At 45.3% G+C, this 12016-nt stretch overlaps 1 protein-coding gene across 5 annotated transcripts in view; it reads right to left on the bottom strand.

Annotated features, from left to right (window-relative positions):
* Window positions 1-11915, bottom strand: part of LOC138675751 (tetratricopeptide repeat protein 41-like) — a 119291-nt gene extending 107376 nt beyond the window's left edge. The window contains exon 1 of one of the 5 annotated variants that reach the window (XM_069764247.1): window positions 11686-11915. The gene's annotated coding sequence lies outside the window, so the exon portion shown is untranslated. Of the gene's footprint in view, window positions 1-9843; window positions 9902-11641 lie in introns of those variants that run through there. The other 4 variants (XM_069764248.1, XM_069764249.1, XM_069764250.1 and 1 more) reach the window with 4 other exon arrangements.
* Between the last annotated feature and the right edge of the window lie 101 nt (window positions 11916-12016).

Raw genomic sequence — 12016 nt, 5'->3', positions numbered from 1 at the left:
ATTGGGACGGGCTGGTGAGGACCCAGCGGTCATGGTGCACATTGGCACTAATGACAAAGTTAGAGGTAGGTGGAAGGTCCTTAAAGATGATTTCAGGGAATTAGGCTGAAAGCTGAAAGCAAGGACCTCCAACGTGGTATTTTCTGAAATACTGCCGGTACCACGTGCCACGCCAGAGAGGCAACGGGAGATTAGGGAGGTTAATAAGTGGCTCAAGAATTGGTGTAGGAAAGAGGGGTTTGGGTTCCTGCAGAACTGGGCCGACTTCTCAGTTGGCTACAGGCTCTACGCTAGGGACGGGCTGCACCTCAATGGGGAGGGTGCAGCTGTGCTGGGGGAGAGAATGGCTAGAAGGTTGGAGGAGTGTTTAAACTAGGGACTGGGGGGAGGGTATTCATTTTATAGGAGGGGAAGATACTGCAGATAGAGACCTGGGCACAAATAAGGAAGTTGGGGGTGGCGGTGGCATGGGGGGTGGGGTCAGAACAGTTAATAATTTAAGAAATAGAAGTACAGAGAGGAACATAAAGTGCATGTATACTAATGCCAGAAGCCTCGCCAACAAAATGGACGAATTAGAACTAATGTTGTTGGAGCATAATTATGACATGGTGGGGATATCTGAAACGTGGCTGGATGAGAGCCATGACTGGGCTGTTAACTTGCAGGGCTATAGTCTGTTCAGAAATGACCGTACAGATAAGCGAGGGGGAGGGGTGTGTCTGTATGTAAAATCGTCCTTAAAACCAATCCTGCGCGATAATATAGGTGAATTTAATGAAAATGTAGAATCCCTGTGGGTGGAGATAAGGGGAGGGGGAAAAAATAATAAATTAGGGGTTTGTTATAAATCTCCAAAAATAATGGAAGCAATGGAGAATATCCTCGTAAAGCAAATAGATGAAGCTGCGACTCAAGGAGAAGTCATTATTATGGGGGACTTCAACTACCCTGAAATAGATTGGGGAACAGAAACCTGCAGTTCCAGCAAAGGTAATCGGTTTTTGACAACTATGAGAGACAATTACCTTTCACAACTGGTTCAGGACCCAACAAGAAAGGGGGCACTGCTAGACCTAATATTAACCAACAGGCCAGACCGCATATCAAATATAAGGGTTGGGGGTCACTTGGGAAATAGCGATCACAAAATAATAAGTTTTCATGTATCCTTTAAAAAGATGTGTAGTAGAGGGGTTACAAGGACACTAAACTTCAGGAGGGCAAATTTCCAACGGATGAGAGAGGATCTTGGTGCAATTAACTGGGACGATATCCTGAGACACAAAAATACACAAAGAAAATGGGAGACGTTTATTAGCATCCTGGATAGGACCTGTGCACAGTATATACCGTATGGGAATAAACATACTAGAAATAGGAGGAAACCAATATGGCTAAATAGAGCTGTAAGGGGCGCAATAAGTGACAAAAAGAAAGCATTTAGAGAATTAAAGGAAGTAGGTAGTGAGGAGGCATTAAATAAATACAGAAAATTAAATAAATTCTGTAAAAAGCAAATCAAGGCAGCAAAGATTGAGACAGAGAGACTCATTGCCAGAGAGAGTAAAAATAATCCTAAAATATTCTTTAACTACATAAATAGTAAGAAACTAAAAAATGATAGTGTTGGCCCCCTTAAAAATAGTCTGGGTGAGATGGTGGATGAGGATGAGGAAAAAGCCAATATGCTAAATGACTTTTTTTCATCAGTATTTACACAAGAAAATCCCATGGCAGACAAAATGTCTAGTGATAAAAATTCCCAATTAAATGTCACCTGCTTAACCCAGCAGGAAGTGCGGCGGCGTCTAAAAATCACTAAATTGACAAATCTCCGGGCCCGGATGGGATACACCCTCGAGTACTGCAGGAATTAAGTACAGTCATTGATAGACCATTATTTTTAATCTTTAAAGTGTCCATAATAACAGGGTCTGTGCCACAGGACTGGCGTATAGCAAATGTGGTGCCAATATTCAAAAAGGGAACAAAAACTGAACTCGGAAATTATAGGCCAGTAAGCTTAACCTCTACTGTGGGTAAAATCCTGGAGGGCATTCTAAGGGACGCTATACTGGAGTATCTGAAGAGGAATAACCTCATGACCCAGTATCAGCACGGGTTTACTAGGGACCGTTCATGTCAGACTAATTTGATCAGTTTCTATGAAGAGGTAAGTTCCGGATTGGACCAAGGGAACCCAGTGGACGTAGTGTATATGGACTTTTCAAAAGCTTTTGATACGGTGCCACACAAAAGGTTGATACATAAAATGAGAATAATGGGGATAGGGGAAAATATGTGCAAGTGGGTTGAGAGCTGGCTCAGGGATAGGAAACAAAGGGTGATTATTAATGGAGCACACTCGGACTGGGTAGAGGTTAGCAGTGGGGTACCACAGGGGTCAGTATTGGGCCCTCTTCTTTTTAACATATTTATTAATGACCTTGTAGGGGGCATTCAGAGTAGATAAATGGCAAATGAGCTTTAATGGGGATAAATGTAAGGTCATGCACTTGGGTAGAAGTAATAAGATGTATAATTATGTGCTTAATTCTAAAACTCTGGGCAAAACCGTCAATGAAAAGGACCTGGGTGTATGGGTGGATGACAAACTCATATTCAGTGGCCAGTGTCAGGCAGCTGCTACAAAGGCAAATAAAATAATGGGATGCATTAAAAGAGGCATAGATGCTCATGAGGAGAATATAATTTTACCTCTATATAAGTCACTAGTTCGACCACACTTAGAATACTGTGCACAGTTCTGGTCTCCGGTGTTTAAGAAAGACATAGCTGAACTGGAGCGGGTGCAGAGAAGAGCGACCAAGGTTATTAGAGGACTGGGGGGTCTGCAATACCAAGATAGGTTATTACACTTGGGGCTATTTAGTTTGGAAAAACGAAGACTAAGGGGTGATCTTATTTTAATGTATAAATATATGAGGGGACAGTACAAAGACCTTTCTGATGATCTTTTTAATCATAGACCTGAAACAGGGACAAGGGGGCATCCTCTGCGGTTGGAGGAAAAAAGGTTTAAGCATAATAACAGACGCGGATTCTTTACTGTAAGAGCAGTGAGACTATGGAACTCTCTGCCGTATGATGTTGTAATGAGTGATTCATTACTTAAATTTAAGAGGGGACTGGATACCTTTCTGGAAAAGTATAATGTTACAGGGTATATACACTAGATTCCTTGATAGGGCGTTGATCCAGGGAACTGATTGCCGTATGTGGAGTCGGGAAGGAATTTTTTTCCCCAATGTGGAGCTTACTCTTTGCCACATGGGTTTTTTTTGCCTTCCTCTGGATCAACATGTTAGGGCATGTTAGGTTAGGCTATGGGTTGAACTAGATGGACATATAGTCTTCCTTCAACCTTAATAACTATGTAATAACTATGTAACAATGTAAGTGTGCGGGGAATATTTGGGAAGAGCTGGGCTGCTATTTGTGATCGATAGCCAAGAGGCAGTAATCACGTAGGTTAATGGAAAAGGGGACCACCCTGTGCTCCTGGACGGTGTGATGGCAAAGGAAATATGTGGTGTAAAAGTGGGTACCACAATTAGAGAAAAACTGGCTGAGGGACCGTGTTATCAGAAAATGACCTACTGCTTAACCCCTTCATGACCCAGCCTATTTTGACCTTAAAGACCTTGCCGTTTTTTGCAATTCTGACCAGTGTCCCTTTATGAGGTAATAACTCAGGAACGCTTCAATGGATCCTAGCGGTTCTGAGATTGTTTTTTCGTGACATATTGGGCTTCATGTTAGTGGTAAATTTAGGTCAATAAATTCTGTGTTTATTTGTGATAAAAACGGAAATTTGGCGAAAATTTTGAAAATTTCGCAATATTCACATTTTGAATTTTTATTCTGTTAAACCAGAGAGGTATGTGACACAAAATAGTTAATAAATAACATTTCCCACATGTTTACTTTACATCAGCACAATTTTGGAAACAAAATTTTTTTTTGCTAGGAAGTTATAAGGGTTAAAATTTGACCAGCGATTTCTCATTTTTACAACGAAATTTACAAAACCATTTTTTTTAGGGACCACCTCACATTTGAAGTCAGTTTGAGAGGTCTATATGGCTGAAAATACCCAAAAGTGACACCATTCTAAAAAATGCACCCCTCAAGGTGCTCAAAACCACATTCAAGAAGTTTATTAACCCTTCAGGTGCTTCACAGCAGCAGAAGCAACATGGAAGGAAAAAATGAACATTTAACTTTTTAGTCACAAAAATGATTTTTCAGCAACAATTTTTGTATTTTCCCAATGGTAAAAGGAGAAACTGAACCACGAAAGTTGTTGTCCAATTTGTCCTGAGTACGCTGATACCTCATATGTGGGGGTAAACCACTGTTTGGGCACACGGCAGGGCTTGGAAGGGAAGGAGCGCCATTTGACTTTTTGAATGAAAAATTGGCTGCACTCTTTAGCGGACACCATGTCAAGTTTGGAGAGCCCCCGTGTGCCTAAAAATTGGAGCTCCCCCACAAGTGACCCCATTTTGGAAACTAGACGCCCCAAGGAACTTATCTAGATGCATAGTGAGCGCTTTAAACCCCCAGCTGCTTCACAAATTGATCCGTAAAAATGAAAAAGTACTATTTTTTCACAAAAAAAATTCTTTTAGCCTCAATTTTTTCATTTTCACATGGACAACAGGATAAAATGGATCCTAAAATTTGTTTGGCAATTTCTCCTGAGCACACCGATACCTCACATGTGGGGGTAAACCACTGTTTGGGCACATGGTAAGGCTCGGAAGGGAAGGAGCGCCATTTGACTTTTTGAATGAAAAATTATCTCCATCGTTAGCGGACACCATGTCGCGTTTGGAGAGACCCTGTGTGCTTAAACATTGGAGCTCCCCCACAAGTGACCCCATTTTGGAAACTGGACCCCCCAAGGAACTTATCTAGATGCCTAGTGAGCACTTTAAACCCTCAGGTGCTTCACAAATTGTTCCGTAAAAATGAAAAAGTGCTTTTTTTTTCACAAAAAATTTCTTTTCGCCTCAATTTTTTCATTTTCACATGGGCAATAGGATAAAATGGATCCTAAAATTTGTTGAGCAATTTCTCCCGAGTACGCCGATACCTCATATGTGGGGGTAAACCACTGTTTGGGCACACGGCAGGGCTCGGAAGGGAAGGCGCGCCTTTTGACTTTTTGAATGGAGAATTAGCTCCATTTGTTAGCGGACACCATGTCGCATTTGGAGAGCCCCTGTGTGCCTATGCAATGGAGCTCCCCCACAAGTGACCCCATTTTGGAAACTAGACCCCCCAAGGAACTTATCTAGATGCATACTGAGCACTTTAAACCCCCAAGTGCTTCACAGAAGTTTATAATGCAGGGCCATGAAAATAAAAAATAATTTTTCTTTTCTCAAAAATGATTTTTTAGCCTGGAATTTCCTATTTTGCCAATGGTAATAGGAGAAATTGGACCACAAATGTTGTTGTCCAGTTTGTCCTGAGTATGCTGATACCCCATATGTGGGGGTAAACCACTGTTTGGGCGCACGGGAGGGCTCCGAAGGGAAGGCACGCCATTTGGCTTTTTAAATGGAAAATTAGCTCCAATCATTAGCGGACACCATGTCGCGTTTGGAGAGCCCCTGTGTGCCTAAACATTAGAGATCCCCCACAAATGACCCCATTTTGGAAACTAGACCCCCAAAGGAACTAATCTAGATGTGTGGTGAGCACTTTTAACCCTCAAGTGCTTCACAGAAGTTTATAACGCAGAGCCATGAAAAAAAAAAAAAATCTTTTCTCAAAAATGATTTTTTAGCCCGCAATTTTTTATTTTCCCAAGGGTAACAGGAGAAATTTGACCCCAAAAGTTGTTGTCCAGTTTCTCCTGAGTACGCTGATACCCAATATGTGGGGGTAAACCACTGTTTAGGCACATGTTGGGGCTCGGAAGTGAAGAAGTGACGTTATGAAATGCAGACTTTGATGGAATGCTCTTCGGGCGTCACGTTGCGTTTGCAGAGCCCCTGATGTTGCTAAACAGTAGAAACCCCCCACAAGTGACCCCATTTTGGAAACTAGACCCCGAAAGGAACTTATCTAGATATGTGGTGAGCACTTTCAACCCCCAAGTGCTTTACAGAAGTTTATAACACAGAGCCGTGAAAATAATAAATACGTTTTCTTTACTCAAAAATAATTTTTTAGCCCAGAATTTTTTATTTTCCTAAGGGTTACAGGAGAAATTGGACCCCAAAAGTTGTTGTCCAGTTTCTCCTGAGTAAGCTGATACCCCATGTGTGAGGGTAAACCACTGTTTGGGCACACGTCGGGGCTCAGAAGGGAAGTAGTGACTTTTGAAATGCAGACTTTGATGGAATGGTCTGCGGGCGTCACGTTGCGTTTGCAGAGCCCCTGGTGTGCCTAAACAGTAGAAACCCCACACAAGTGACCCCATTTTGGAAACTAGACCCCCCAAGGAACTTATCTAGATATGTGGTGAGCACTTTGAACCCCCAAGTGCTTCACAGACGTTTACAACGCAGAGCCGTGAAAATAAAAAATCATTTTTCTTTCCTCAAAAATGATGTTTTAGCAAGCAATTTTTTATTTTCTCAAGGGTAACAGTAGAAATTGGACCCCAGTAATTGTTGCGCAGTTTGTCCTGAGTATGCTGGTACCCCATATGTGGGGGTGAACCACTGTTTGGGCACACGTCGGGGCTCGGAAGTGAGGGAGCACCATTTGACTTTTTGAATACAAGATTGGCTGGAATCAATGGTGGCGCCATGTTGCGTTTGGAGACCCCTGATGATCCTAAACAGTGGAAACCCCTCAATTCTAACTCCAACACACCCCTAACCCTTATCCCAACTGTAGCCGTAACCCTAATCACAACCCTAACCCCAACACACCCGTAACCCCAACACACCCCTAACCCTAACCACAACCCTAATTCCAACCCAACCCTAGCCCTAAGGCTATGTGCCCCCGTTGTGGATTCGTGTGAGATATTTCCGCACCATTTTTGAAAAATCCGCGGGTAAAAGGCACTGCGTTTTACCTGCGGATTTACCGCGGATTTACCGCGGATTTCCAGTGTTTTTTGTCCGGATTTCACCTGCGGATTCCTATTGAGGAACAGGTGTAAAACGCTGCGGAATCCGCACAAAGAATTGACATGCTGCGGGAAATACAACGCAGCGTTTCCGCGCGGTATTTTCCGCAACATGGGCACAGCGGATTTGGTTTTCCATATGTTTACATGGTACTGTAAACCTGATGGAACACTGCTGCGAATCCGCAGTGGCGAATCCGCAGCGGCCAATCCGCAGCCAAATCCGCACCGTGTGCACATAGCCTAATTCTAAAGGTATGTGCACACGCTGCGGAAAACGCTGCGGATCCGCAGCATTTTCCCATGAGTTTACAGTTCAATGCAAACCTACGGGAAACAAAAATCGCTGTACACATGCTGCAGAAAAACTGCACGGAAACGCAGCGGTTTACATTCCGCAGCATGTCGCTTCTTTCTGCGGATTCCGCAGCGGTTTTACAACTGCTCAAATAGAAAATCGCAGTTGTAAAACCGCATTGAAATGCGCAGAAAAAACATGGTAAATCCGCCATAAATCCGCAGCGGTTTAGCACTGCGGATTTATCAAATCCGCAGCGGAAAAATCCGCAGAGGACCAGAATACGTGTGCACATACCGAAACCCTAACCCTACCCCTAACCCTACCCCTACCCCTACCCCTAACCCTACCCCTAACCCTACCCCTAACCCTACCCCTAACCCTAACCCTACCCCTAACCCTACCCCTAACCCTACCCCTAGTTCTTACCCCAACCTTAGTGGAAAAAAAAAAAAAAAAAAATTTATTGTCCCTACCTATGGGGGTGACAAAGGGGATGGTGTCATTTACTTTTTTTTTTATTTTGATCACTGAGATAGATTATATCTCAGTGATCAAAATTCACTCTGGAACGAATCTGCCGGCCGGCAGATTCGGCGGGCGCACTGCACATGCGCCCGCCATTTTGGAAGATGACGGCGCCCAGGCAGAAGACGGACGGGACCCCGGCTGGATCGGTAAGTATGATGGGGTGGGGGGGGACCACGGGGGGGGCGTCGGAGCACGGGGGGGGTGGATCGGAACACGGGGGGGGGGTGGATTGGAGCACGGACTGGGGGAACGCTGTGCGGGCAGGCGGATCGGAGCACGGGGGGGGGATCGCTGTGCGGGGGGGGTGATCGCTGTGCGGGGGGGGTGATCGGAGTGCGGGGGGGTTTGATTAGAGCACGGGGGGTGTGATTGGAGCACGGGGGGAGCGGGCAGGAGGACGGGGGAGCGGAGCACAGGACCGAGGAGAGCGGACCACAGATCGGGGGGCTGGGGGGAGATCGGAGGAGTGGGGTGGGTGCACATTAGTGTGTCCAGCCATGGCCGATGATATTGCAGCATCGGCCATGGCTGGATTGTAATATTTCACCATTTTTTTAGGTGAAATATTACAAATCGCTCTGATTGGCAGTTTCACTTTCAACAGCCAATCAGAGCGATCGTAGCCACGAGGGGGTGAAGCCACCCCCCCTGGGCTAAACTACCACTCCCCCTGTCCCTGCAGATCGGGTGAAATGGGAGTTAACCCTTTCACCCGATCTGCAGGGACGCGATCATTCCATGACGCATATGCTGCGTCATGGGTCGGAATGGCACCGACTTTCATGACGCAGCGTATGCGTCAAAGGTCGGGAAGGGGTTAAATCAGGTTTATGTGTTGCACATATCCTTTTTTTAATGTATGCATTTTTTTCCTTTCAATATCATTATCTTTAGAAAGAAAAACAAATAAAAAAATAGTCATTAAGATTAAAATGACGGGAATCACTGCTATATACTGATGGATCTACCATTCACAATAGGTGAGGTCACCTCCGTTGGGAGTTTTCGTCTGAATCGCATTTTGGGGGATTTACAAGGAAACCCTGATGTAAGTGTTCAGCGTAGAACACAAGAAAGTGATCCCAGCCCTTATATTTTACCAATAAAAAAATTAAGTTGGCCCTCAAAAAAAAAAAAAAAACACTCACTCAGGTCTGTTATCTGTCACTGGAACTATAGAGGGTTCCAACATTACTGATGGAACAAAGACTCTGGAAGAGACACGGCTCCGACCCCTCGAATAAAATTCAGTGAATTCTGCGCTCCCAAATCCAAATATCCCTGCTGAGCTCCACGGTGCCTAAACCACAGTAAGAGGCCACATGTTTGGCGTTATTGTAGTGGGAAGAGAACACTTAGCAATTTAAGGGACACGTATAACCAGAATCACAGGCTGGGCACAATGTATGGGGGGCACAATGTACGGGCACTAAACTGCCATATTTGCAATTCTCCAGAGAATAAAGCTGCTGCAGCCGTAGATGAATTCATTGAGAGGTGCAGTTTCTACAATGGGGTCACTCTGGGGGTTTTCTGCTGTTCTGGCACCTTTGGGGCTCCGCAAATGTCGCCCTTGAAGTATTGTAGCAAAATCTGTGATCCAAAAGCCAAATAGCGCTCCTCACTTCTCAGCCCTGACGTGTGGCCTAACCGGAATTTCTGACAACATATCGGGCAGCACATAGGGTGGTGGAAATATGACATTTTAGTGGTAAAAATTAAATATTTGTATTTGCTGCAAATTTGACAGGTACACAAGGGTTAATATGTGAAACTGGACCCCATAATTTGATATGCACTGGAGCAATTAAAGGGAACTTGTCAGTAGGATTGTGCTCAGTATCCTACAGACAATGTCAGGTCAGCACCGTTATACTGATTACAATGATACCTTGGTTGATGAAATCCGTCTTGTGGTTGTTCTTTAACCTGAAGTTTCAGTTAATGATATGCCCGTGCTTCGGGGCGGCCTGTGAGGGGTCTTCATATGGTGCTCAGATTAGGTGTTCATCAGTATGGCTTCTGACAGGTCACATTAACCAGCCAATTAACTCCTTCCTCGCACAGCGTGTCACTGTCACTGCTGGCCAATAGGCTTCCCTCATGTACGGAGCTGTGCGCTAGGAGCGTGTTTCACTGTGATTGGCTGACATGCCGGGCATTCTCCACACAATAGGTGAACGCGGGGATCGGTTAGAAAGAGCATGGGAAACGACTGGTGGGAGGAGTCACAGGGCAGGAAGTGGGAGGAGTCACAGGGCAGGGAGGAGTCACTGGGCAGGGAGCAGGAGTCACAGGGCAGGGAGTGGGAGGAGTCACAGGGCAGTGTCGCCCAGAAGTACTTCCGGGGCTCTTCTGTTATGATCCGGTGACCTTGGAGCTGCATGAGAACTTTCACTGGAGAAGGTGTCCACTATACTGACCGCAATCCTGAACTTAACACTGCAACTAGAAGTAGCCGTGGAGTGTACCTAACACACCTAGACACCTCGTCACAGCCGGAGGACTAAATACCACTAAAGATGGAAATTGGAATACTATCTTGCCTCAGAGAAAATCCCCAAAGGATAGACAGCCCCCACAAATATTGGCGGTGAGTCGGAGAGAAAAAAAACATACACAGGCAGAAAAACAGGATTTAGCATAGGAGGCCACTCTAGCTAGATAGGACAGAGTTCTGTGCGGTCAGTATTAAAACCCTTCAAAATCATCCACAGCAGAATATACAAAAAACTTCCTACATCTAACTAAAAGATGTAGGAGTGTAAATCTGCAACTCCAGTGAATCCTACAATCAGAGCAGGAATAAAACTGAAATAAGCACACAGCAGTGTGCCAGAGATACAAAAACCAAACACTTATCTTTGCTGAATTTGGCAGCAAGCAGGAGAAGCCAGAAAGTGATCCAACACTTCACAAGAAACATTGACAACTGGCAAGGGCTAAAGGATCCTGCACACCTAAATATCCCAGTCAGAATTGTAATCAGCAGATACACCTGGCCAGGACTGTGACTCAGAGACAACTGCATTCCCACCTACAACCACTGGAGGGAACCCAAGAGCAGAATTCACAACACTCTTCATCTGTATGGCTTCTGACAGGTCACTGACCCTTCCCTGCATATTTTTGTTTTATTTAGACATATAGTTGATATAGTTTTAAGATTTTTTTTTCAAACAAAATAGTGCTGGGGCTTAAATAAAACTATATGTCTAATTAAAATGAAAACATGTATATTGTCCCCGGCATCATGCTACAGATCAGGCTCAGCCGTACCAACCTGCCTGACAAATACTTTTTCTTTCACACCATATATTGATTATGTAAACTAGGGGGCAGGTCAGTGAGGGATCAGAGACCTGTCAGGAGCCATAGAGATGAATACCTAATCAGAGCACCACATGAAGACCCCACAGGCTGCCCCTGAGCACGAGCAGATCATTAACTGAAAACTGGAAATAAAGATTAAACCACAAGACGGATTTCATCACCAGGTGTCATTGTAATCAGTACTGCGTGTAGGTTACTGTGCTCAATGCTGACATTTGACGTTTAGCTCCGTCATTCGCTGCTGAGCCCGAGGTGGGGGCCGCAGTGGGGGCATCTGTGGCTTGTGACTGAAGACCCCGGTGCACACACCAGAAAGCTGCACTGTGCGCAGGCTGGGCGCCCCCCATGTCACGTACCCGGAGTTATAGAGGGGCCCCTTATAAATACAGAGAAGCATCACCCTAGAGCCTATCGTGTCCGCAGAGAGCAGTTCCCGCGCATTCCACAGCTCGCGACCTCCTGGTCCCTCTTCGCTGCCACTTGTGACTCCAGCGAACGCCACTGTCACTCACAGGCAGGCGCCTTATCTCCATAGCAACCGCAGCCGCCATGTAACTATGGCAAACCACAATACTGCTGCCCCGGAAGCACTTCTGGGCGACACTCCTCCCACTCCCTGCCCTGTGACTCCTCCCACCCCTGCCCTGTGACTCCTCCCACCAGTCATTTCCTGTGCTCTTGACCGGTCCCCGCGTTCTTCTATTGTGCGGAGAACGCCGGACACGTCAGCC

The sequence above is a fragment of the Ranitomeya imitator genome, chromosome 4 (assembly GCF_032444005.1).
Source record: "Ranitomeya imitator isolate aRanImi1 chromosome 4, aRanImi1.pri, whole genome shotgun sequence".
NCBI classification, from domain to species: Eukaryota; Metazoa; Chordata; class Amphibia; order Anura; family Dendrobatidae; genus Ranitomeya; species Ranitomeya imitator.
This window is presented reverse-complemented; position numbering and strand designations above follow the sequence as displayed.